This window comes from Balaenoptera ricei, chromosome X (assembly GCF_028023285.1).
Source record: "Balaenoptera ricei isolate mBalRic1 chromosome X, mBalRic1.hap2, whole genome shotgun sequence".
Classification (NCBI taxonomy): Eukaryota; Metazoa; Chordata; class Mammalia; order Artiodactyla; family Balaenopteridae; genus Balaenoptera; species Balaenoptera ricei.
In genome coordinates, this window is record NC_082660.1 from 120,476,256 (window position 1) to 120,501,489 (window position 25,234).

General features: G+C 44.5%; 1 protein-coding gene and 1 pseudogene across 1 annotated transcript in view; both read left to right on the forward strand.

Moving 5' to 3' along the window:
* The first annotated feature begins 8,033 nt into the window (after positions 1 to 8,033).
* FHL1 (four and a half LIM domains 1) overlaps positions 8,034 to 25,234 on the forward strand; it is a 60,361-nt gene continuing 43,160 nt past the window's right edge. Inside the window, exon 1 of the mRNA XM_059911944.1 lies at positions 8,034 to 8,107. The gene's annotated coding sequence lies outside the window, so the exon portion shown is untranslated. The remainder of the gene's footprint in view (positions 8,108 to 25,234) is intronic.
* LOC132357195 (chromobox protein homolog 1-like) lies at positions 15,160 to 18,496 on the forward strand (annotated as a pseudogene).

Below are 25,234 nucleotides of genomic sequence, written 5' to 3' on the forward strand. Positions count from 1 at the left end.
ATGGGAATGTAAATTGGTACAGCCACTATGGAAGACAGTATGTACGTTTTCAAAAAATTAAAAATAGAACTACCATATGATCCAGCAATTCCATTTCTGGGTATTTATCCAAAAAAACCAGAAACACTAACTCGAAAAGATAAATGCGGGACTTCCCTGGTGGCCCAGTGGGTGAGACTCCACACTCCCAATGCAGGGGGCCCGGGTTCGATCCATGGTTGGGGAACTAGATCCCACATGCATGCTGCAACTAAGAGTTTGCATGCCGCAACGAAGATCCCGTGTGCCACAACTAAGACCCAGCACAGCCAAAACAATAAATAAATAAATAAATATTTTTTAAAAAGAAAAGATAAATGCACCCCAGGTTCACTGCAGCATTATTTACAATAGCCAAAATATGGAAACAACCTAACTGTCCATCAATGGATGAATGGATAAAGAAAATGTGATTTATATATACAATGGAATATTATTCAGCCATAAAAAGGAATGGAATCTTGCCATTTGCAAAACATGGATGCACCCTGAGGGCATTACACTAAGTGAAATAAGTCAGACAGAGAAAGACAAATACTGTATGATCTCTCTTACATATGGAATCTAAGAAAAAAAACACACAAAAAACAAGCTCGTACATAGCACTGATTAGTGGTTGCCAGGGGCAGGGGGATCGAAAGGTAAAAATAAACAAATTAATTTTAATTCATGTTTTTATTTTTGTTGCAGAGAATTATATATAGAGAGCAATCAGAAGCCAACTTATAAGCATAAAATATGTTACATTAGGACAAAATTCTGTGGGAGAAGTGGAATGGAGATATGAGTTTAAGGAGAAAAAAAGGAATGATGTAAAATTTCCAACTGTTAAAGATATTAATCATGTATTTTAAAAATAGCTGATGGTGGGTATGAAATGGCTATTGTATTCAGATTCAATTGGACAGACTCAAAAAGTGATGTAACCATTTTATTTTAGAATGTCAGCATTTACTTTATACCCCCAAACAACTTCCCTTGTAACTATTTAAACATGGGATGAAAAACGTTTAGATATCAACTTCCAATATGTGAGCAGGTAAATAGGTTTTCAAAATTATTTTCGGGAGCATGTGAGTAAAAAATGTTTTACTTAAAAATTTTTTTCTTTGTTTTTAACCTTTTTTTTCTTTTTACTATAGTCACCAGAAGAAAGTTTGAAGACACCTGAGTTTATAATGTGCCCTGGGTCGTACCAGCAAGAGGTGGTCAAGCTCACTAGCTACACAGCAGTGATTACAGCACTTACTTCAAAGAGCTGGAAACTTTATAGGTGAGATAAGCTGTCTTGAGTATATTAAATGCAATCAGAGCAAGAGACATTTATGAAAAATGTTATGAGAAAAGGGAGAGGTTATTTTCAGCTGGGGTATCAGAGAGGAGTCTGAACAGGTTCTGGCATCAGAGAGATGGGTCTTTGTAAAATGGGTACAATTTGGACCAGGGGAGACGTGGGTGAGAGAAGGTATGAAAGATTAACTCACCCATCCATTCATCCAAGAACCATTAACTAGAAACATATCAGCCAAATATAATAAATGAGCCTTGAAAATATCCTGATTGGAATAAACAAACTGTAAAAAACGTTTGGGAGACATCTGGGAAATTCTGAATCCTGACTGGGTATTTGTTGATAAAGGGATTTTAGTTAATTGCTTTGAGGTGTAACAATGATATTGCACTTATGTTAAAAAAAAAAAAAGAAAATCTTTTAGCAACATATACTGAAGTATTTCTGGATGGAATATGATGTGTTGCATTTGCTTTAAAATAGTACAGTAGGGCTTCCCTGGTGGTGCAGTAGTTAAGAATCCACCTGCCGATGCAGGGGACATGGGTTCGAGCCCTGGTCCAGGAAGATCCCACATGCCGCGGAGCAATTAAGCCCGTAAGCCACAGCTACTGAAGCCCGCGCACCTAGAGCCCGTGCTCCACAAAAAGAGAAGCCACCGCAATGAGAAGCCCGCGCACCGCAACGAAGAGCAGCCCCCGCTCGCCGCAACTAGAGAAAGCCCGCGCGCAGCAACGAAGACCCAGCACAGCCAAAAATAATTAATTAAATTGTAAAAATTCCTTTAAAAAAATAAAATAAAATAGAGTGTGTGTGCGTGTTGGAGGAAATGGATAGGGAAATGTAAATGAAATAAATAAAATTGGTGTTGATAATTGTTGAAGATGGATGTTGGGTACATGTTAGTTCATTATACTATTTTCTCTGTTTTGTATATGTTTATATTTTATAATGAAATATTTTTTTAATGTGAATTTTATTTTAATCTCAATTCCCTTATGCTCTTGCATCTAATTTTTTTCTTTAATTAATAGTAATCTTTTATTTATTTATTTTTATATTTATTTTTGGCTGTGTTGGGTCTTCGTTTCTGTGCGAGGGCTTTCTCTAGTTGCAGCAAGTGGGGGCCACTCTTCATCGCGGTGCGCGGGCCTCTTCACTATCGCGGCCTCTCTTGTTGCGGAGCACGGGCTCCAGACGCGCAGGCTCAGTAGTTGTGGCTCACGGGCCCAGTTGCTCCGCGGCACGTGGGATCTTCCCAGACCAGGGCTCGAACCCGTGTGCCCTGCATTGGCAGGCAGATTCTCAACCACTGCGCCACCAGGGAAGCCCTATAATGAAATGTTTTTAAAAGAAATATTAATTGAATGCCTACCATATTCCAAGTGACTAGAGGTATAAACAGGAAAGACACATTGCCTGCCCTCAAGAAGCCTATGATCTGGTGGGGGAAACAGATCCCTCAAATCAACAGGTCTGTAAATGATCACCTGCTGTACTCACAGTATAAAGCTATTGCTTTGGGAGCAACTAATTCTGACTGACTTGGTCAGGGTTTACTCCGAAGACGAGGTAAGGTTTGACTGTTTCACAAGTAGAATTTACAGGACTTGGAGACCTATTATACATGGAAGAAGGAGGAGAAGGAAATGCAAGTTTACCTTGGGCACCTGGGCGGGGGGCGGCACACCATTAGCGAAGACAGGGAATACAGAAAGGGAAATGGGTCGGGGTAGGGGTAGGCATCAGGGGTATACCTTTGAAATGTACAGATGTTCAGGAAGACGTTGAAACTGTGTTCTAGGCAGAAGTAACAAAGGTTTCCAAGGGGGATGTACAGGGTGCGTTTCAAGACCCTCCTAGACCTCAGGCTGATGGCCCATAGGGTCTGAGAGGGAAGAGGTGGGAGGTAAGGCTGGCCGCAGCGGTAATGTGCTCACTGGGAGTTAAGCTGGACTCCACCATTGCCACCATGTGTGATGATCATGAAATGGTGCAACTGTCAGTAGGCTTGAGGCCCCTTGTGGAAGAATGGGCTTGAACTCTGTGGGTTACATGGATAGAGAAGTCATGAAGATGAAATATTCAGCATCACTTTGTAAAAAGAATCATTTACCAGAAAGAAGCAGCCACTTTGGCTGACCACAGTAAAAGCGATTAACTCTCTTCTCTCATTGTTTTGCAAGTATAGTATACTGATTTGGACTGTGGGCTCTGGACCCATGCTGCGTGGTTTTAAATCCTGGCTCCAAAGTTTCTTAACCTCTTTGAGCCTCAGTTTTCTCACCTGTACAGCGTGGATAATAGTGTCTAATGCAAAGAGTAAATAAAATGAGGAACAAATAAAATGATGCATATAAACTGTCAGGTATGTAATACAGTTTCAATAACTTAGAATCATTGGTCAGAATGCACTTTTTGAAGAGAAGGCAAAGGACTCGACTACTTCATATGCCGATAAATGCTTCATATTTCCTTCCCAGGGTGCTTTAAATTCTGTCGAAATCTAAGACCCTTCTCCTCAGGCCTATTTCATTACTCAAACAGAAATGAAAAAGACCAGATCTGAGATCATACCATCTGATTTCAGTCTGTTTAATTTCTTTTTGCTTCTTGATGCTGAAAACATTACCAGAATGTGGCACACAAGTTCACAAGTTGGGCCGCCTCTTTCCTTTCATCTGTTTTGCTTATTCTGCAACACAGTCTCCCACATATTTTAAGTGGAACATTTTGTTTCCATGACCCGCAAAAGTTGAGTTCAAATCCAAGGAGATGAAGTGTTCAGAGGCAGACAGGGCTGGCCTAGGGTGTAGACCAAGCGTGGGCAACGTGGGAGATCTGGGCCTTGCACCTAGTAGGAGCACATCAGGAATATCTAAAGAAGGGAGGAAGGGAGGAAAGAAGGTGGGGGGCGGAGAGGAGGGGGAAGGAAAGATGGAGAAAGGAAGTGGGGAGGAAGAAAAGGATCTTGTGAGGAATGAACCACAACTAACACTGATGAGTGCCAAAGGATGGCCAGAAGGTTCCCTGGGAGAGGGCCCTTCATAGAGCCCTCCATCTTGGACGTGTCTTGGCTGTTTGGGGGCTGGGCGCTGGGCTGGTACTCTATTCCGGGAGTTGCCTGCAGTGGAGCTAATTGTTCAGAACCTTCTTGGCATCAGGGTCGGGCAGATCGACTTCTTTTTCTAGCAAGCCTGAAGCCACAGCCTCTCCTGCCAACCAGAAAGACCAAACGTCAGTGCTTCTGAGGGCTCGTTATGAGAAAAGGGAAGGGCCACGAGCCTGGTGCCAGGGGGAGAGAAGGGAACCTTGCAAGGGCTTAGGCTCTCTCATAAGGGAGGTCAGCGCCCAGTTTGTGCACCCCTGGGGAAAATAGGAGTCATCAGACTGGATTTGCTTGGTCTATACTTACGGCTGGCCACCCTCCACCCAGCCCCCTGATCAGCATCTTTACAGTGGAGAATTCCTTTCAGCAGATGGAGGGCCCGTCCTCCTCGCGGACCCCAGCTCTCATTTCCTCTGGGCTAGGCAGGCTTCTCTCATCAGCAATCCCTCCCTACTGATTATCCCTCCACATGCTCTCATCTCTCAAATGAAAAAGAGAGAAAGGAATCTTCCCTTGTCCCTAATTGTCCCTCCCGTTCCACTCCACTTCTGTTCCCCTTCACAGTGAAATATCTCAAAACAATTGTCTATACAATGCTGTCTCTACTTCAGCTCCAATTTCCTCTCCGAACCTCTTCCATCAAATCCTTCCATTTCCCTTCACAGGCACCACCCTAATCGAAACCACCATCCGCTTTGATAGGGACAACTGGGAAAGCATCTTAACTAGTTTCCCTGTTTCCATCCTCAGTCTCCTCTGAATCTTTCTCCACATGGTAGTCAAGGTAGTCTTTTAAACACATGAAAGAATGCTCAACATCACTAATCATTAGAGAAATGCAAATCAAAACTACAATGCGATATCATCTCACACCGGTCAGAATGGCCATCATCAAAAAATCTACAAACAATAAATGCTGGAGAGGGTGTGGAGAAAAGGGAACCCTCATACACTGTTGGTGGGAATGTAAATTGATACAGCCACTATGGAGAACAGCATGGAGGTTCCTTAAAAAACTAAAAATAGAACTACCATACGACCCAGCAATCCCACTACTGGGCATATACCCTGAGAAAACCATAATTCAAAAAGAGTCATGTACCACAATGTTCACTGCAGCTCTATTTACAATAGCCAGGACATGGAAGCAACCTACATGTCCATCGACAGATGAATGGATAAAGAAGATGTGGCACATATATACAATGGAATGTTACTCAGCCATAAAAGGAAACGAAATTGAGTTATTTGTAGTGAGGTGGATGGATCTAGAGTCTGTCATACAGAGTGAAGTAAGTCAGAAAGAGAAAAACAAATACCATATGCTAACACATATATATGGAATGTAAAAAAAAAAAAAGGTCATGAAGAACCTAGGGGCAAGATGGGAATAAAGACGCAGACCGACTAGAGAATGGACTTGAGAACACGGGGAGGGGGAAGGGTAAGCTGGGACGAAGTGAGAGAGTGGCAGTGTACATATGGACATATATACACTACCAAATGTAAAATAGATAGCTAGTGGGAAGCAGCCGCATAGCACGGGAGATCAGCTCGGTGCTTTGTGACCAGCTAGAAGGGTGGGATAGGGAGGGAGACGCAAGAGGGAAGAGATATTGGGAATATATGTATATGTATAACTGATTCACTTTGTTATACAGCAGAAACTAACACACCATTGTAAAGCAATTATACTCCAATAAAAATGTTAAAAATAAATAAATAAATAAATAAAAATACAAATAGAACCTAGAATACCACTCGACAATAAAAGAGCGCAAACTATGGATACACACAACTTGAATGACTCTCAAGGGAATTAAACTGAGTGAAAAAACCAATCCCCAAAGTTTACAAACTGTATGACTCATTTACATAACATTCTTGACAGGACAACATTGTAGAAATGGAGGACAGATGAATGGTTGCCAATGGCAAGAGACTGGGGGGACTGGGGAGGGGGTTGAGGCTAAAGGAGCAACAGGATGGATTCTTGTAATGATGGAACTATTTTGTATCCTGACTGTGGTGGTGGATACATGAGTCTACGCGTGATAAAGTTGGACAGAATTAAATACACACACGAGTACAAGTAAAACCAGGGAAATAATAAGATTCGTAGATCGTACTAATGTCAATATTCTGGTTATGATCTTGTACTATAGTTTTGCATCGGGGGAAACTGGGTAAGGGGTACATAGGATTTCTCTGTATTATTTCTTACAAACGTATGTGAATCTACAATTATCCCAAAAGAAAAAAGAAATAGGAAAGAAATATAAATCAGGTCATGTCATGCCCCAGGGGTGAAGCCATTCATTCACTAGCCTCCCATTGATTTTGGAATAAAACCGTCTGACTATGGACTAGGATGCAGTCCATGATCGGGTCCGTGCCAGCCTGCCCAGGCTTATGCTACCCTCCTCAGCTCTCCTGGTGCCAATCACAACCACCACCTCTTAGTTCTAAAGCAGCAAGATTTGCCCCCTCTTGGCTTTCATATGTCTGCTCCCTCTTCTTGCAAGGCTTCTCCCTGGCTCTTCCTATGGTTGCTTCTTTCATAACTTTCAGGGCTCGGCTTAGATGCCACCTCCTCCTTTCCTAACCACACAATTTGCACCCTCTCCTTTTGCTGCACAGGCCTAATTCCAAATTTGATTATTTTCTCACTTCTTAATCGTCTGTCTCCCCACTAGATTGCAAGCTCCCAGGGCAGGGTGGAGGGTGTCCTGCTCGACCCTGCCATGTATCCTCAGCGCCTGGCACTGTGCCTGGCACACGGTGAAGGCCCAGTAAACCGAAGGTTGAGTGAATGAATGAGTAGCCACGTGCCGCTTTGCCATCAGTGCTTTTTCGAATGATGCAAAGCCCTCTGTATGGTAGCTTTGGGCTCATGATGGGGCTCCTTTCGCTCCCCCGCGGCCGATTACTAAGGGGAAGGGTCGCCGGTGGGTCCTTCGGCGTCGCCCAGAACCACGGGGCTCCTGCAGTCAGGGGCCGAATCGGGGTGCGCTCCGGACGCGGGCCGCTTTGCAGGGGGTGCGCTGGCTAGCGTAGGCCCCCGGTGAGGCCACCTTCGCCCGACTCTCTTTGTTGCTCCCACCTCCCCAGCGCCGGCCGCGGCTGCCTGCAGTGACTCGTGACTCCCCGCCGGCCTCGAGGGCTGCGGCGCGAGGGGCGGGGGTGCCCCTGGCGCCCCCAGCCCGCCCTCCCCTCGGCCTCCGGGGCGGGAGCCGGCCCTCCAGGAAAGCGCTCGCCCCTATCTCCTCGCAGCCACCTTCCCCGCGCGGCCGCGCCTTGCAGTCAGCGGGCCGCCCCCGAGGCGGGGGCACGTGGCCGCGCGGGGTGCGTGGCGCCCCCGCCCCGTCCCCGGCCGGGCCGGCTCCCGCGCGCGCGCGCCCCGCACAGCAGCCCCCGCAGGCCGAGCCCCGGCTGGCGCACGCCCCGCCCCGCCCCGGGCCAGCCGCGCCCGCCCCCGCCCCCGCGCGCGCGCACCCTCCCTCCCCGCCTCCCCCGCGTGCCCCTCCCCTCGCGCCCCTCCCGCGCCCTAGATCCAACGCCCGGCCGAGGGGGCTCAGTCCGCAGCGCCACCGCCGTCGCCGCGCCTTGGCCTCGGTGCTGGCAGCGGCCGCCGCCGAGACAGCCGCGCGGGCGAGCATCCCCAGGCAGTAAGCCCGCTTTCTCTCCGCGTGTGCGTGCCTGCGTGTGTGCCTCCCGCCCAGCGGGCCCGCGTCCCGGGAGAGAGGCTGCCTCCTGCCCCGCAGCCGCCGGTCGCGGGCTGGCCCCCGGGGCGGGTATCCGGGGCCTCGGGCCTCGGCCGCCCGGCCGGGGGCGGGGGCTGCGGGATGGCCGGCCGCGGGGTCCCCTCCTCTGCCCTCCCGCCGGTGCGTGCCTCAGCCTCCCTCGGGCTCTCGCCGCAGGGGTGGCGGGCGGAGGGGACCGGGAGCGCCTGGAGGTGGGGGAAGCGGGAGGGAGGAGGGGGCTCTCCCTGGTTTCCTCTGCGGAATGGTGGGGAGTGGAGAGAGAGGGAAGGGGGCCCCTGGGCTTTCTGCCCGAGGATGGCGGGCAGTGGGGGGTTGGGGCGAGGTGGGGGGCACCTCTCGGTTTTCTCAACGAGGATAGCCGGCCGGGTGGGGAGAGCGGGTGAAGATGAAGTGGGGGGCTCCCCTCGGTTTTCTCCTCGAGGACGGGGAGGGAGCGAGGGGGAACCGGCCTCGGTTCGCACGACGAGGCGGGCGGGGGTGGGCGTGGGAGGGAGTGGAGGTGAGGGGCTTCCAAGGTTTGCTCGTCGGGGATGCTGCGGTGGGGAGGAGGAGGGGGAGGTTCCGCGCTGGTTCTTCTCTAAGGGGATGGCGAGGGGTTGGCGAACGGGGGTGGGGAGGGGGGGGGGTTTCAGCTCCAGCGCGAAACCTAGAGAAGCAGGAGGAAGGTTTTGTAACATGGGTTGAGCCTTAGAAGGTGGATTTTCAAAACTGCAGGGTGTGACCTTTCCGTCTCAAAAAGCGTGAAATCCCTACAAGGTGCCGTCTGTTCTAGGCTCTGGGAGAGAGGTTTCTGCTTTCGAAGTTTCTCTTTCTCTTCCATTCCTCGCGGCCTCTTCTCAGGCGTCCAGGACTAGGTGGAGGTTTGGAAATCAGCAAGGAAAGATTGTGTGTGGTTCGTGTTCGGTGCTGTATTATCTTCTGCGTTTGAGACTGTGCGGGATTCTCAGGTTTGTTTTGATTGCCCTTTACAATAAAAACCCTGTACCAGCGAGACCCCTTGGGAAAAGAAGAGAACAAGGTTTATTAAGGAGACTCCAGGTTTGGTTTTTGAATTTCCTGAAGTGCAAGAGATATGTCGTTGTAACATTTTGCTTGGCTTTCAGAAGACGTAGAAATAGAATAAACGTATGTCTTTGCTGGAAGTCCCCTATATTCATTTAAATTATTCCATTGGGATTATCTGAGCCCCCTTTGATTTGAATTTGGAATAGATCCAGTTTTCCTAATTGGAGCCATCATTTTGTAATTGCCTGTAATTCGTTCCTGGGTTATCAAATCTATGGCAAGCTTATAGAGCAGTAGGAATAATTTTTTTTCGTTATCTTGATTGACAGTTTTAATGTAAATTTTATGTTGTTCTTTGGAAATGTGAACATTTGCAGAATAGCATACATTTAAATTATGAGCCCCTTGGAATTTTGCAAAGCCTTTCCCTCCCCAGCTCATCTCCAGGAACAGAACCCTCCCCGTTCTTTACACTGAGGAAGCAAGGGCTTCTGGGATGGTAGCTTTGCCTTTGGAAACTCATGCTCATATTTGCTTAGGAAGAATACATATTGAAAAGGTTTAGGCCTTTAATGTGGTGACGCTATACGTGCTTTCCCATTTTGGTTACATAAGGTTCCAATCTAGTCTTTACCTTCAGTTTTTAAAAATGCTTATTTAACATTTTTCAGAGCAAATATAATCTTTATGCAACAGGAAATTGGTCAGATACGCCATGATTTGTGTGAACCACCTACCAGTAAGTATATAGTCTAAGACTACCATATGGATTCTGTAACCATATATGGTTTTTGAAATTCTAGGCTACCATTCCCATATTGAATTTTTGGAGAAGGAAAGCGTTTTTTTTGTTTTTTGGGTATTTTTAACCAAGTCTAGATTTTTGAGTGAAACTTTTAAAAAATGGTGCAAGATTTAAATTGGGAAAATTCTTCATATATGACACCAGGAAATTGAAGCTAATTTAATATGGATCAAACTAATGGACCACTTAAACATGATAATTTATTTGTGTACTGGAAATGATAAACTGGAAACGTTTTAAGTGGAAATAGAGGTTTTGGTCTCAAAGGTGGACGAGAATGCATTTTTTTAAAATAAATTTATTTATTTTATTTATTTATTTTTGGCTGTGTTGGGTCTTAATTGCTGCGCGTGGGCTTCCTCTAGTTGCGGTGAGCGGGGGCTACTCTTCGTTGCGGTGCCCGGGCTTCTCATTGCGGTGGCTTCTCTTGTTGCGGAGCATGGTCTCTAGGCGCGCAGGCTCAGTAGTTGTGGCGCACGGGCTTAGTTGCTCTGCGGCATGTGGGATCTTCCCGGACCAGGGCTCGAACCCGTGTCCCCTGCACTGGCAAGCGGATTCTTAACCACTGTGCCACCAGGGAAGCCCCGAGAATGCATTTAAACACTATTATTTGCACCATTTCTAATGTTAATGTGATACCCATTCTATATACTGGGCAATGATCTTAAAATAATACTTTAAAAATACAATTTAAATCTGACTGTTTTTTTCTCTTATGAATAGAATGCTGGGAGTGGTGAAATCTTTTGCAGAGAGAAGCATGTGATGGTGGTAGGCCTTAAGTTTCTCTAGACAAAAGGAGTAAATGGAGTGTCTTTTACGCAGCTTTTTAAGAACCTGTTGTTTGCCCCGCGGGACTGGAGAAGGGGAAAAAAAAGATAAGGAAACCTGAAAAATTAACAAAAATATGATCAGATATCTTTCTAAATATTCTTTAAATTTTTGCTCATATCCATTTGAAAAGTAATTTGTAAGTCAAGGCTTTGCGTAAGACATTGACTCTTACCTCTAACGTTTTGAGGTTAAGAAAAAAAACTGTTCACTGAAGGATGGCAGCTAACCTCCTGAGGCTGATCCATCCCTCTTTTCCTGCTTCCCACCTCCCGGTTGCCTGCTTGCCCTCTTGTGCCAGCAACTTTGGCTTTTATAATCTTGTGGGAGTTGAACAAATGTTCGTGCTTGCTTGAACTTTGGGCCTTATCTGTTTGGCTGCTTTCCCCAACTTTTGCCTACAAAATTTTTTTGGTTAATTGAATTTTCCAGTTGTTTAGGTTTGGAGTAAAAGGGAGCAGACTGTAATTATTTTCTCTTAAAAGATCTTTTCGGGCTTCCCTGGTGGCGCAGTGGTTGAGAGTCTGCCTGCTAATGCAGGGGACACGGGTTCGAGCCCTGGTCTGGGAGGATCCCACATGCCGCGGAGCGGCTGGGCCCGTGAGCCACAACTGCTGAGCCTGCGCGTCTGGAGCCTGTGCCCCGCAACGGGAGGGGCCGCGATGGTGAAAGGCCCGCGCAACGCGATGGAGAGCGGTCCCCGCACCGCGATGAAGAGTGGCCCCCACTTGCCGTAACTGGAGAAAGCCCTCGCACGAACCCAAGACCCAACACAGCCAAAAAATAAAATAAAAGAAGGAAACTTCGGTTTATGATTAAAAAAAAAAAAAAAAAAAAAAAAAAAGATCTTTTCTTTCAGCTCCTGTTGGACGAGAGCAAAGAAAGTTTCTTTCTTTTTTTTTTTGTCAACAGAGTACTTAATTAAGCAGAATATATGACCATTTATTTATTCAACCAACATTTACTGAGTTACCGCCTCTGTTAGAGGCTCTGTGCTAGGTGCCGGGATGTACAGTGGATAAGAAATGGCTCCTGCTTTCTGGTGCAGTTATTAAAATGAAAAGTAGACAGTGAATTCGTTGTGCATAATCAAGAGTTGTCCAGAGTCTTTTGGACTTTAACGTAGCACTTTATGTACAGTAAACATGCTTCAGCCATGCAAACAGGGGAACCGTTTCTTTCCAGGGTATTAGTCACTGCATAAATTCCATCTCACCTTCCCAATGAAGACATACTTTGTCAGTTTGGGTAATAACATGGTTTATAAGTCATCTTAAGGTCAATGGCCTTTTAAAATTTTATGTAAAGTAATTAGGACATAGCAGATTCCTTGATATTAAAGTTCAGCATTTTGTATGACGGTATAGAGTAGCGAAAAGACAACCAGGCCAGCATTCCTTCCTGTGACTTAAAGCAGCTTCTGACAGCAAATTGGGCCAAAAAATTAATTTTTCTATGGTCACCTTTGAATTACAGGTACTAACGAATGATGGAGCCCAGAGGAGTAGATAAGACTAAATGGGAGGGCGAGTAAACCTTTGTCCTCCTGCTGGGTTGCCTACCGAGGTGGTGGAGAATTCCCATCTGCAGATAGTGCTAGACGAGTGGTTTTTAACTGGGGCAGTTTTGTCCCCTAGGAGACATTGAACAATGTCTGGAGACAGTTTTGGCAGTCACAGCTTGGGGTGTGTCTAGTGGGTAGAGGTCAGGCAAGGGGCTTAAACATTCTAGGATGCAAGGGGCAGTCCCCCGCAACAGAGAATCATGTGACCCAAGTTGTCAATAGTGCTAAGGTTGATGTAATTTCCTCTATGAAATGCAGTAGAACTTAACTTCAGGAGAGTAGAGAACACTAACAGTGTCTTGACGTGACTGAGTTGTTGGCTGAGCTTACTTTACTAGTCTTTAAAGTGACTAGTACCTGAACATCGACCCAAATCACGAAGACCAATAAAAGCTACCATTTATGGTATTTAGCTCTGTGCCAGGCACTTGTATACATTGTCTAGTCTCTTCATTTTTTAAATTAAGAACCAGGCTCAGAGAGGTAAAGTAATTTGCCCTCGGTTGCACAGCTGGTCGCGGTTAGGAGACATCAAAATTAAGATTGTCTTACTCCTCAGAAGTTCATGGTTTTGAGCACAACGTCGTACTGTCTCCCTTGTGGTGTGCTCTATTCAAAGTCTTAACAAAATTAAAATTACTACATGTCCTATATACCATTGAGTTTGCTGGAGAGTAATTAAAACCATGAACATTAAACTTGATCATACTTGAAGTAAGTGGCCAGGAGTAGGGGGCGAAAGGGAACTGGTTACTTGAAGGCCTACTATAGTTCTAGAAAATATGTGAGTTGAATTTACACCCATTATGTAATTTGATCCTCAAAGGAACTCTGCAAAGTGGTTATGATGCACATTTCACAGATGAGGTTAGTTAAGTAACTTGTCTAAGATTGCACAACTAATAAGCGGCAGAGTTGGGATTTGAACTTCAGTCCCGTGACTAAGCCACTGTCCCTTGCTGCTTGGTCTGGAGCTTGGGGTTGCTGAAGGCGAGTGAGGCAAGGGGCCTGCTGCAGAGAGGTGGGTGACTGGTCCTGGGTAAAAAGTCACTTCGGAGGTAATGTGTTGTAGACACAGATCACATCCAGGTGGAGAATGGAGAGGTGAACTCTTATACTCTACCTTCCTCAGCTGAGGAGAATTCAGTTGAACATGAAGTTTGTTCTAGAGATCTACCCACACTGAGCCTGCCGTTGTCATTTTGGGGAACTTTATTGTCTATCTTCCTTGAAAATTTTACTTTTTATGGTGGTAAAGCTGGAAGTTACCTAATTGTGTTTATATCCTTTCTGCAGCTTACCTTCAACCTTTTTTGGACTGTCGTATAGAACTTAACAATGATAGCATTTAGTTTTGTAGTCTTTGTACACAATTTAAACATTTGTTTTTGCTGTGGACGTTGTTTTTATAACAAGCGTCGTCAAATTCATATTTGTGTTTTCCATATGGGGGGTGTGTTTTGTTTTGACAGCTAAATATTTATTTTAACTTTTGATGTGTTGTGTTTTAGAGCATAGCAAGAGGGGAAAAAAAAAAAAAAACCCAGCCCAATAGCAACCATATTTTGTCTGGAAAGCTTTTTTTTTTTTTTTTTTGTGGGTAGAAAAAGTACCTCATGTTTCATTTCATTTACTTTAAACTGGAAAGGAATTTTAACCATGATTCTCAAGGGCCAGGATGCTGGAAAAAATAAAGTTATTTAGATAAAACGTATGTTTTGATTTCCACGTAGGACTGTGAGCCATAGATTCTGATTATAATAATAATGTCCTGATTCTGACTACAGCAGCCAGCCACTTGGGTAATCAACCACTGTGTGCAGACACGCATTGCGATACTGTCTGATTTCGTACCCCCGCCCCATGATTTTAGAGTAGACTTGAGAGATCTGGTAAAACTTGCAAGAATGCACTAATCCTTTTGAAAATCAATTTTTTAAATGATAAGAGTGGTACTTTTTCATTGTAGGGAAATTTAGAAAATACAGACGAGCCTAAAGAAAATAAAAATCAGTTATAATCCACCACTCAGAAGTTAGTGACAATGTTTTGTATTTCTTTTTTAAATGCAGTGATTTTTTTCATGGTGGACTCAAAAGTCCATTGCAGAATCTCCAACTTATAAGTGTAGTCTAAGGTTTTTTAAAAATTTTACCAAAAGATCCTCTGAATTACTGTTGCATCTCTAGATAGAAGTCATGGTCATGAAGAGTGAAATGGGAACGCCACCCGAGAGTTAGAGAATGATCATGTGGCCTCCTCATGTAAGCTCCTTAAAATTCTTCCTCCTCCAACTTGAGTAGTAGAATTTCAGCGCTAGAAGGGACTGTCAAGACCCACCCCCTGCTTTGTTTTAGAGATGAGAAAACTGAGGCTCAAAGGGGCCAAGCACCTGATCCAAGGTCATATGATGTGTTAATGTCAGAGCTCCAATTAGAAGTTTTAGGTCCTCCATACTAGGTAAGTTTTAATTTCCTAATTAAAAACTTCACAGCCAGAACTTTTTGTTGCCTTGTCCCTCAAAAGAACAAGTTATTATGGTGAAAGTATATTAACTATGTACTGAAGGATACCAAAAATGCCAATTTTTTCCTAATTTCAGAAAATCATCAAAACAGTTGTTTGCAGAAATTTATCATATTATGTGCTTTACTGAAATTGAACATTAGTGGTGGGGAACCTCTTTTTTGCATCTAACCTTTGATTTCCTCTGGCCTAGGTAGCAAGTACTAGTACCGAGGCCTATCGAATATGCCTAGAGTCACAGAAATTCAGCAACGACTTCGTAAGAGTCTTTACACATACTAGCCTGAAAGACCCCAATTGGAGCCATCGCTGCATGAAAGTTTTCTTTTCCTTTATAAAATGAAATGTCTGTTAAAATTGTGGTAAAGTTCAAATTGTGGGAAAGAAATGGTAAAGACTGCATTTGCTTCCAGACTCGGGTAGGAAGTTAAGTTGTAGCAAATGCTGGCACAAGCGCATGCGCGCACACCCTCACATGCAATTGTTGTTTTAAATCTGGCGCTGTTAAAAAAATAATACGTTCTTCGGCTTCCCGCCCTTTCTTTCTTCGCCCTCTTTGTTCTTTCTGTAGCTGTGTGGGCCCCTCTCTCTTCGTGTCTCCTTTGCCTGGGTGTCTATTTTACCCTCAGGGTGACCTTTTTTCGGTCCAGTGGACTCTGCCCACTTTTCTTTTTCCAGGCTCCAGAGTCATCATCATGTTTACCTGCCGCTGCGTCTTCCCCTTCCCGCATTTGCCAGTATTACAGTTACCCCAACCTGGGCCAGTTCCGTTTTCCAGCCTAGGATGGTCAGGGAAGCTGCTCTCCAGAACAGGTGTCGGGTGAGATCTGGTGTCCCTTGATACAGAAACGTCACTGTTCGAATAGAATTAAACAAAATACATCTGGAGATTACATAGGCTGTGTACACATGTAAACCTGTGAACGCAAAATCATCCCTTTTCTATGGCCAGGGCCCCAGCAAACACTGAAGCTTCGTGAAATAATGAACATGGATACTCACTGCCAAGGGCTTACTATTTGAACAAATGAGAAAATTGTACCCTTGCCTAGGGGTGTGTTGTGAAGTAGTTTTTGCTCCTGTTCCTCATTATTGCCTGCTAATGAATATGTGCATTGTCAGTGAGCCGCCAGCTCTTCCCAGCTTCCTGCAGTACACTGTATTTCTCTTCTGAAAATGGGTTTTTCTCTGTATTTAAACCAATGGGATTTGCTTGAGCTTCATTTTGGAACTACTATGGGTGTAAAATACACAGATAGAAGATACATGTGTACTGGCTTTGTAAGTGCAGTGAAACCTAGGAAAAGAAAAGAGCAGTCAAAGTAAGTCTTGGTTGCCAGCACTCTATGTTTTGTGGGATTTATATTTTATTCACGCACCTAAAAACTCTGGTTCTAGGGGCAGGACAGGAATAAAGATGCAGACGTAGAGAATGGGCTTGAGGACACGGGGAGGGGGAAGAGTAAGCTGGGACGAAGTGAGAGAGTGGCATGGACATATATACACTACCAAACGTAAAATAGATAGCTAGTGGGAAGCAGCTGCATAGCACAAGGAGATCAGCTTGGTGCTTTGTGACCACATAGAAGGGGGTGGGATAGGGAGGGAGGGAGGGAGACGCAAGAGGGAAGAGATATGGGAACATATGTACATGTATAACTGATTCACTTCGTTATAAAGCAGAAACTAACACACCATTGTAAAGCAATTATACTCCAATAAAGATGTTAAAAAAATAAAATTAAATTAACAAACCAGAAAAAAAAAACAACCCTGGTTCTTACATATATTCAAGGCATAAAATGTTCCATAGACCTTCTAATCACAAGAATTTGCAATATCCACCGAGTTCTAAATGTGCTTTTCAATACTAAGGACGTGATAGATAGGAATGTAGAGATGTTACCGTCAAGGTTGTTTTGACGAGGATGGTACAAAAGTAAATTTCTCTACTCGATTAACAAGTTTTGTTATTCACTTTCAGTTTTAGAGTGCGGATAAGGCTGCTTGGCTCCTGTCAGAATAAAAATGTGTGATTTATTAGGAAGAGGTTAAGGACTGGTTTTTCAGTGAATCTCTGCCGGGTCAGTATTAGACTTTATTCTTGTTTGGGAAGCTGATGGCCAGCATCTGTCTATAAACATAATCAATCATCTGTACTTTCGTGTGACCAGTTGAACTGAAGTAACAGGTGCCCCCCCCAGGTTTCTTAGAGACTAAAGAGTACACACACACACACACATAAATTCCAAAAATTTGTGTATCACTAAGCCGTAGTAGTTGATTTATTAGACATTTGAATTAACAAAATTTTATGTTTTTCAATAGTTTGTAAGAAACACCCTGTAAATAATGGTAGTTTCACATACTTAAAACAATTTTTATAAAAAGTCCTCAGGCAGATGGCTTCTAGAAGCTAAGGAGACACTTTAAGTTCCTTGTCAAAGATTCTATGTCTCCAGATGCCAGGGTCAGTTCAAATTTTCAAATTCTAGGCCCTTCCCTTCTAGGCCATAAGATGCAGAATTTTCCAATGTAGTAAGCGCACCTAACCACACTAAGGAAAGAAACCAAGCAGCCAAGCTAATAGGAGGTGAAAATGTATACTTGCATCTACAGATAAAGCAGTCGGCCTTTGTTAGAGACACTTTTTAAATATCAACTCCCCCCCAATTTATTAAAGAATAACTAACAGATATAATTGTATATAGTTAAAGTGTATGGCATGGTACAATAAATAAATCTATTTTAAATAAGTTACAGTAGATAGATTAGTTTGGGATGAACAGATACACACTACTGTATACAAAACAGAGGTTCGGCTGAGGGGAGGGCCGCTTCAGGGAGGGGCTCAGCCTTGGTCAGCAGGCTTGTTGCTTTTCTGGTCGCCACTCCCCCGGCCAGCCCGACAAGACGCGCCAGTAGCGGGGCACCGATTCCTCTCGGGCTCGTGGGCACTGCTCTGAGCCCCGTCACCCTTTATACCAGAAAGCTGGAGGGCACCACGGGGAAAACAAAACAAGAAGAAAGTGGAGGAGGTGCTAGAAGAAGAGGAAGAAGAGGAAGTGGTGGAAAAAGTTCTCGACCGTCGAGTGGTAAAGGGCCAAGTGGAGTACCTCCTAAAGTGGAAGGGGTCCTCAGATGAAGACAGCACATGGGAACCAGAAGAAAACCTGGATCCCCCTGGCCTCATTGCTGAGTTCCTACAGTCACAGAAAACAGCCCACGAGACAGATAAATCAGAGGGAGGCAAGCGCAAAGCTGATTCTGATGCGGAAGATAAGGGGGAGGAGAGCAAACCAAAGAAGAAGAAAGAAGAGTCAGAAAAGCCACGAGGCTTTGCCCGGGGTTTGGAACCAGAGCAGATTATTGGAGCTACAGACTCTAGTGGAGAACTCATGTTCCTGATGAAATGGAAAAACTCTGTGATGAGGCTGACCTGGTCCCTGCCAAGGAAGCCAATGTTAAGCGCCCACAGGTTGTCATATCCTTCTGTGAGGAAAGGCTGACGTGGCATTCCTACCCCTCGGAGGATGATGACAAAAAAGTTGACAAGAATTAACTGTCCTGAGTACCAGCCCCTGTCACATCTGACTGTGGGTTTCAAGTGGGGAAAGAAAGAGTTCTACTTGTCTTGACACCATAGAGGTGGCTTGAGAAGATGTCCTTTGAAGAGCCAGTATAGTTTCTGTGCCCTACAGCAGCCCAAGTGCTTTAAAGCTGCTCCATGCTGTATAGTTTGCACACCCATTCCGGTGGAGGGGAAGGAGGGTCAGTGTTTCAAGGCAACCCGTTCTGAACTTTGCTGAGAAAAGCAAAGGACCTTCTATGAAGGACAAAACTTGCAGAATGGGATGTGGGAGAGCTATAGAGATACTGTAGATCTTCAAAGAGCATCTCTGCAACCCACAGCTTTCTTCCCAATAGTGTTAACTCTGCATTTTTACAGCATAGCATGCATGTAGTTTTTGGCTATTACTGGTGTATTCTTTGGGGTGGGAGGGATGGGGGGGAAAGAAGGGAGATGGGTTAGGGTCATTTTTGTTAAAATTTGGGGCCTGATGGGGGAAGTGGTGAAACAAAGGAAAGAACAACTAATGATGATTTGGTTCTGTGTCCAGAATATTTCATCCTTTCAAAAAATGTCATTGGCAACCTAAGTGAGGACTGTGAGAGACTGTTTAAAAGCTGTGAATGCCTGAAACTTAGAAGCCAAGGTGTTCCCTGCCTGAGCTTAATGCTGTTCCCAACAAAGGACCAAGCCAGTTACGAAGTTACCGAAGCTGCCATTTGGGGGATGGAAACTGGTTGAGGAGGAAAAGTCTTACTGGAGTGGACACACAGGCACATCATTCTGTCTTAGAGGTGATAATTCTTGAAATTGACAAGAAGACCCTTTCTTTTCCAATTATGAAGTTATAAATATCAGCTTCTCCATCCAAGCCACTGGCTGAAGTATTTGGGGAAGGGCAGAGGGTGGTATAGGAGGTGGGAGAGTAGGGAAAGACAAGGGCCAGTGCTCTTAGGGTGGAAAACTCTTGGAGCCTCTGTTTTTTGAACTTTGAAACCATTGGTGGCAGGGTTCAGTCACTGACAGCACGAATTCACTGAATCACTTCAGGAGCTGAATGATTTCTGAAGCCCTGGTCTCAGGAGAAGATTAAACTTTCATACTGGGGCAGTGGTTCACTTTAAAACAAAACAATTTTTTTTAATCCTAAGAATTAACTAAAACCCAAAATGCTGTCTTGAATCATGAGATCCATCAGTTCTTGACATCGTCTAGACCTGCATCTAGAACTCCATTGTAAAATCATTTTAGGCATGTGTTAGGTTTCTGTGAAAACTTTTGTTTAACTGTTAAACTTCATACCAACACTGTCAGTTTTTGTCTTAATCGAAGTATAGATTTATTAAAAAAAACACAAAAAACAAAATAGATGAACAACAAGGACCTATTGTATAGCACAGGGAACTATATTCCATATCTTGTAATGGAAAGGCATCTGAAAAAGAATAGATATATTCATATATGGATAAGTGAATCACTTTGCTGTGTACCTGAAACTAACACAACATTGTAAATTAACTATACTTCAATTTAAAAAATGGTTTAAAAAATAACAAGAAAAAAGAAAATGAAGTGTACAATGTGATGATTTGATATACATGTACGTTGTGGAATGATTATCAAGATAATTTAATACCCACTGTATGGAGTATCATTTATGTACAGTAAACTGCATCCAGTTAAGGCACACAGCTTGACGAGTTGCGGCAGCGGCATAGAGCTGTGTGGCGCTCAGTCCCCCCACGCTTCCTCGTGCTCCTTTTGCAGTGCATCTTTCCCCAGGGAACCACTGATCTGCTTTTGTGTGAGAGCTGCTTTCTAAACTTAGATTTGAAAGTTTGTGGATCTTTCTCAATCCAAAGACCAGCTATAAATCCAGAACGCTGTTTTCTTCTCTACATTTAAGATCAAATAATATGACAAGGAGATTCCAGGTTTGACTTCTTAGAACCTTTTCCTGGTGGCCTAAAGACGAGTACTTAAGATTTTGCCTGCAAGTAAACCACAGTCTCTTTATTGAATAGCCTCATTACATACTTGGATTGAAGGGAAATCAGAGCCAAGAGAGAAACAATCCTGATAAAACAGAGAGGCAGCATATGCTCTTCTGAAGTAGATAGGGTGAGATGTCAAATCCCTCAAGGACAGGACAAGTAATGTAATTTGAATTTTGCTTCACACTTATTCATGAATTAAAAATGAAAGCATCAGGATAAATGTTTTACACCTGTAGGTCTATACCTCCAGCTAGTGTGTGTTATGTAATCATTATTCAGGAATAACCCTATCCCTAGAGCCTTCCAAAAGATTTGAAATGGGTTTCAGAGGGAATTTTCAGTGGATGGAAGGTGTACCATCTTTACACACTTACGTGCAAAGCCGGCTTTTAACATGCTGAATGTTGCTTTCCCATTGATATATTCAGTTGAATGAATGATTAGGCAATTTAAGGGCTAGAGTATTGAGACGCAATTTGTCCCTTCCTCACTCACCCCCTCAAAATAATTCATGTCACCGTCCTTTTATGTCTAGCTGGCTCTCCTTTCCATTGCTGCCGCTCTGTCCTGCATCTAGCGTCCATCTGCCACTCCTGATTTCTACTGTTTCTGCCCTTCCCTGCTTTCCTTTCCCAGTTTTCTTCCTCCTCTTTTCTGTCTCCCGATGCTACTTCTCTTACGCTGCTCTGCTTTCTCATGACAAAGCTGTTTTTATAAACATCTCCAGACCAAGTCATCAGCAGACTAATTCCAACATGTCAGATGTCATCTTGGAGACTCTTTTTCTTACTTTTTGTTTTGTGGTCCAAGAATTTCTTCAGACTCCTTTTTTTGGGGGCCATACTGGAGGTCTGAGCGTTGTGAATGGTTGGTTTTCACATAATCAAAGTTGAATATGTTTGCAGGGCTATGTTATAGTCAGTCTTTGAAACCATGAATCATTGAAAAGACATGAATGATGTACATTACAGCGTTCCTGTGAAACTTCCCTTTACAAAGCTACAGCAATTAGAATGGTCTTGAGGTAAGGAGATGTATTGTGCCTCAGAATGTACTGGAAAGGTTTTTTTGGTTTGGTGTTTTTTTTGTTTTTGGGGTTTTTTTTTGCCACACCATGCGGCTTGTGGGATCTTAGTTCCCTGACCAGGGATCAAACCCGGGCCCTCGGCAGTGAAAGTGTGGGAGTCTTAACCACTGGACTGCCAGGAAATTCCTGGAAAGGGTTGGGTTTTTTTGTTTTGTTTTAAAAAACAAAAAAACTTCAACATTTGTCAAAATCTCTAGAATGCACAGCAGAAAGAATGAACCCTAATGTAAACTATTGACATTAGTTAATAATTATATATCAGTGATGGCTCATCAACTGTAAAAAAAAAAATACAGTAATGCAGGATATTAAAGATAGAGGAAACTGGGAAGGAGGTATTGTGGAGGTATGTGGAAACTACTTTCTGCTCAATTGTTCTGTAAATCTAAAACTGCTTTTAAAAAATCTATTATAAATATTATTTTTCACTTGGGATTCAGAAATACAATGAATATATCAGTCACTTTTTATTATTAATTTGTAGATAAAAGCACAGTGTTTGTTTTTAAGTACTAGTAACGTAAGAGAAGTGCCTCTTCGTGAATGCTGTAACTTGTACCATCGGTTCCCTGAATAGTGAAAATGTGAGTTCCCGGGAGAGCTGCCTGGCGCCGTTCACTACTGTCCGGTTGCACAAGAGTTACTGAGCAGGTTAGTGTGAGCACTGTGTTGGGGCTTTGTCTGTCTGCCACCACTGGGGCATCGTGCCATCTTTGTGGTGGAGTGGAGCCCTGGGCTTGACAAATCCCGTGCCCTACAACCCAGTGAGCCCTTTTTTGACCCTTGCATTTGTGGTATCCCTAGCAACAGTGACGATCGGTGAGCTCATGCCAACTCTTGCAGCCAATATCCAGGTCAGAGTTTGATTGCTTTCGGCCAGAGGCTGTTGCTTGGCTTGTAGTAGCATGGACCTGAGACCAGAACCTCTGGGCAATTACTCAGCGTGGCCAGTGTGACAGTAAAGCATGTGAAAAGATGAAGTCTTTTAAGGTCTTATTGCCAATGGTTTCTATATACTGGAACTGGGTGATTCTTTTTTTTTTTGACCTGGGTGATTCTTACGAGCAACTGCAAGTACGTGTTGCTTCCTTGAGTTGGCTGTGTAAACAGAACATTCTCTGTAGGCGTTAGTAGGTGCGGGGGGCCGGGGAGGGGGGTCAGGCCTGAGAATGACATTGAGGCTGAGGGAGACAAGCAGACATTGGGATGGTGTTAAAGTCACTGGAAGAGGAAAAATTGAGAAAGCATCAAGAATTGGAATATAAATGACGGCAGTCACTCAAGGAATCAAGGAATGGATGTCTTGGGGATATGGTTGTTCATGAAATGGCGTCCATCAGGTCTGTGATTAGACGCAGGGTCAAAAACTTCATACAGTTAGCTGCAAAAATACTCATGAAGGGGGGAGTTGGTTATGGAGTTCACCTATTTAACTTATTAAATTTTATTGTATATTGGAAGAAAATTTTTAATGTATGGATCTGTTAGGTATACTCATTGTTATACCTGTTATTAGAGAAGCTTTCACGTATTTTTTTTCTTGATTCGCTGCTTGACTGGTCGACTGTACATGCGGTCCTACCTCTGTTGGAAGCAGCAGATTTTAACGGGGGGAAGGGGAAAGAGGGGACAGAGAGAACCTCTCCCTTGAGTCAGAGTCCGCAATGGAGGCTGGGGATTCCAGTTTGGCTGCCGAGATCAAGGGTTACTCTGGGCTGGTGGTGAACCAAACGGTGGCACAGCCGCTGCATTCCTTGTGGTCACCTTCACGATTGACACCAGGTTCTGTGAGCTGACTTGATTGTACAGCAGTTCCTGTCCATTGTAGAGGCGGCAGAACTAACCGTCTGGCCGAAGCATCCTGCGTTTGCCCCACGGGTGTAGACAGGCCCGGTCAGTCAGGAGGCCTGCCCCAGTCAGTCATGCTCCTCTCAGCCACGCTGCTGGAAATAGCTAGAAGGCCTGTGGAGGTGCAGTGGCGATGGCAGGCAGGGCGGGTATGTCACAGCGTCCTCTTGCCCCCTGTTGCTCACCCAGCCACTGCTCGCTGCCCTTTGGCTCCTCTTCATCTCCCTTTCCCTCTATCTCCTGTTTACCCTTGATTCAGTTACTTGTGGATTTTCTGTTAAGGAACAAGGAAGCAGGACCTCAGCACCAAAAAGTCAGGGCCCCTTGGCTGAAGCAGTCAAGCCCAGACTTCCCCCACTGCCGGGCTGTTACAGCTGCGTGGGCCTGTTGGGTGTCAGATGGAACTTGGGGTACTTGTAAAAGTTTCTAACATACAACTTGAAAGTTGATTTGTGTCACCTTATAAACTTATCGTTCCTTCCACTTTTAAAACCCTATAATTTTCCTTTATGTGTGTGTTATTGTCCCTATAGCAGACACTGGCTGCGTGCATGCCGATGTGAAGGGTTTATTCTGCGGCTAATTGATTGGAGCAGGGCTGCCCAGTGGCCAGCATGTAAGGAAACAGTTCATAGGGTACCAAAGGCAGCTTCTAGAGTGTGAGTCCGAACACTTCCTCACATGAAATCAGCAAACGTTTATTGACTGCTTGCTCTATCTGCTAGATGCTGTGGGGAACGTTAAAAGCAAAAAGGATCTCTTCAAGGAAGGAACATCCATTCTAATTGGAGAAGCTGTTAGAGACGCATTAAGGATGTGGTAGAAAGAGTACTGAACTGAGAGGGAGGAGGAGGGAGTCGGGCGTGTTGAATCCCAGCCCGAGTTCTACCAATAACCATCTGATCCCTTGGGCAAAGTACTTCCCCTTAGTACTTAGTTTATAAAAAGGGAATCGGACTGGATAATCCCTAAGACTTTCTATAGATTGGTTCACAAACAAATGGGTTCAAAAGGTAAACAACAGTACAAGGCAGTAATAGGATTTCGGAAGACGGTACCTTCTCTTTTGCCGAATGGAATATGCATATAATAGTTATTATTATGTGTAAATGATGCATATATTTATACTGTATAATTATCCTGACTATAGACCAGTATTTCTCAGAGTCGGGTCCTTGGACCAGCAGCATCAGCATTACCTGGGAGCTCGTTAGAAATGCAGACTCAGGGGCCCCATCCCAGACCTACTGACTCAGAAGCACTGGGAATGCAGCTCAACACTTTGTGTTTTAATAATCCCCACCCCCACCCCCGGAGGCTGTCATGCCCACTAAACTTTGACTGTGGGCTCTAGGAATTCGGGGCGGCGGTTCTCAAACTTGGCTGCACATTATATTCCTCTGGGGGAACACGGGGGGCACCGAGACGTTACTAGTTGCTCTGGCCCCCCAGGTGCAGCCAGTTTGAGAATCACTGGTGTAGGGACGGTGGCGTGCACCCGAGCACCTGTTGCTCAGAGGCACGGAGTCAGCCAGAGCCAGAGCTGAGTGTGGGAGAAGGGGAAAAGCGGGCTTGAGTGTGACTGGAAGGCCTTGAATTTCATGCTAGCAATTTGGCCTTTAGATTACAATGGAGGAAAGTCGGGGGGGAAAGGGAGTGATCCGTTCAAGCTGGTACATTTGAAAGGTTATTCTCGCGGTTCTATGAAGACGGGAGTGCGTCCACAGTCAGGAAGTCTGGTGAAGTAGTCTAGGTGTGAAGTAATCATGCACCAAACTAGGAATGTAGAAATGTGAT